This window comes from Leuciscus leuciscus, assembly GCF_965113295.1.
Source record: "Leuciscus leuciscus genome assembly, chromosome: 4".
In the NCBI taxonomy this organism is placed as follows: Eukaryota; Metazoa; Chordata; class Actinopteri; order Cypriniformes; family Leuciscidae; genus Leuciscus; species Leuciscus leuciscus.
Window position 1 is genome coordinate 41,704,478 of NC_138728.1, and position 2,391 is coordinate 41,706,868.

The window sequence follows — 2,391 nt, forward strand, 5'->3', positions numbered from 1 at the left end:
TGAACTTTCAAACATCAACATGTCATTTATTAATATGTTTTCATGTCAAAATGACATACAAACATCTTTTCCTATTCTATTTTGCCTGGAAACGCTTCCAACACGCTTGCGTGTCGCGTGAAAAATAGGCGTCGGTTCTATTTCTAGCATGCACGTTTTCGAGCCGCGCCTGAGATGCGCGTGTCACGCAGGCAGTGTGCAAGCTCTAACCTGTTAACATGGAAGCCGAAATAAAAACGGACACGCCACGCAGCCAGTGTGCCGCCGGCCTCAACCTCCGCAGACAGTTTTTAATGTTTATCAGACAATAACTACTCAAGATTTTGCTTTAGTATAATTTTCGGGACAATTAGAGCCAGATTCGGGATTCAGGACAACAGTTTAGATTTCGGGACGTCTGGTCACCCTAGTCCATTCTCATAGCATTTGGATTAGCATCCACTCCCGCCCAAACATTGGATCACGCTCCTGCTTGCATGACCCGCCTTACTCTACCTCTGATTGGCTTAGACTAACGATGACGTTTCTCACGTAGCCCTAAGTTATTGCAGTTCTGCAGTCTTCGTCAAATAAGCTAACAATTGTTCAACCATAATCACTTCTTATAAATGTAGTCCACTTGCACTTGTTCATAGTATAGGTAGTAGCAATTCATTCATGATTTTTTTTAAGTTTTCCCGGCCCTTGTCCATCCCTACGTGTTAAACTGGTGCACTGAAATTGAGTGTACCTGTCTCCCTCCAGGGGGCTTCACTTTCACCCTGCAGGGAAACCACGATTTTGTATTTCACATTCACTTTCAAAATAAAAATTTTGCATAATGACACATACAAAATTACACATCACACATACAAAATGAACAAATACATGTTTATTTTATGTTAACTTTTAAGATTAAAGTCTTACATAACATGAACTTTCAAAGTCTCACCTGAGATACTCAGTTTGCAATAATGCTATGTGTTGTATCTAAAACAAATTCACTCACATCACTGAATTTCCCTTGGAAAATATAGAAAATATTAAGTGAATTAACCATCTTCATGTGAAGTTAGCAGGTTTTTCTTTTTATCACATACTGTAATATGTGACTATATTTAGACAAACAAACTTAAGCTGTAGAGAAGGAACCAATTGGTTAATTTATTTTGTACAGGATGTGCTTGGAATGTTAACCTGCAGACACTTGGAACTCCATGGCACTTGACCCTGATATTACTTTTGTACCTCTTGTTAAACATATGCACAGAAGAGGATAAATAACCTTGGATTATGTCACATCAGTCCTAAAGCTATTCTTAGAACATTTTTAACACATCATTAGTGCTATACATAAACAAGAGATTAACAGTGCTTTGCAAACTTTGTTTTTAGTACAATCAGTAATCCCCTTAAATGAACATTGTAAGAAGCACGAATGTTAAGAACAGCAATACATTTAAAAAAAATATTAACATTTCTTAAATGTATCAAAGAGAATGGTCTTGTTGACACATTGCTAAAAACCTTACCACATTATTTCTTCTGTTTCTGCAACTTATTGGCTAACAATGAAATCATAACTGTAAATATAGCCATGTTTACATAAGTGCATTGGGTTGAAATGAACATGTCAATTTGCTGTAGCCTGTATGATGTCCCGGAATTTGCAAGGTCTCATAGCAGGTCTTGGACTTTGGCAGCAGACCAGAGGTAACCTCAATGTAGAGGTGTTGTGGAAAGACCACCCAGCCAACCCAAAACTTGAGGAGGTCTTTCAAACTCTCTGAATTGGCTATGGAAAAATGACACGAAGACAACATTTAAAAATCCATTATGGTCTGTTTTCTGTATGAAACTTCATTGTTTTAATCTCACAACCAATTCACAACTTACAGACAATAGAAAAATAAAAGTACTGACACTGACAGTTATAATAATCCACCTAAATCCTAACTCATTATCTCCACAAAGGATGTTTTCAATGCTTGTCTGTCTGTTTGTCAGCTGCATTGTGCAAAAGCTACCAGGCCAATTTCCCCCAAACTGGTGTAGCACAGGTAAAGGGAGGAACTATTAAATTTAGGAGTGGATCCGGACCAAGAATTGCCAAAATTACACCATATATCATCTATATCAATCTATAAAAATATTAATTAAATGAATTGTTATTGGATTTTTCAATCTCTGTCAGTCCTTGAATGCATTATGTGCAAAAAAAGGCTTACCTGAGGAACGAAATGTTTCTACATAATGAAACAAAGTTTGTTTCTAGAAGAAAATAGCATCACAGTCCAGCTTAAAGTCCCCGTGAACCGGAAGTTGCAAATAACTGTTGTGACTGAAATGTCGTTCCTTTTCTGATGACGTAGGCTTGACGGCTTGGGTTGAAAAACGCTTAACCACTCCCCT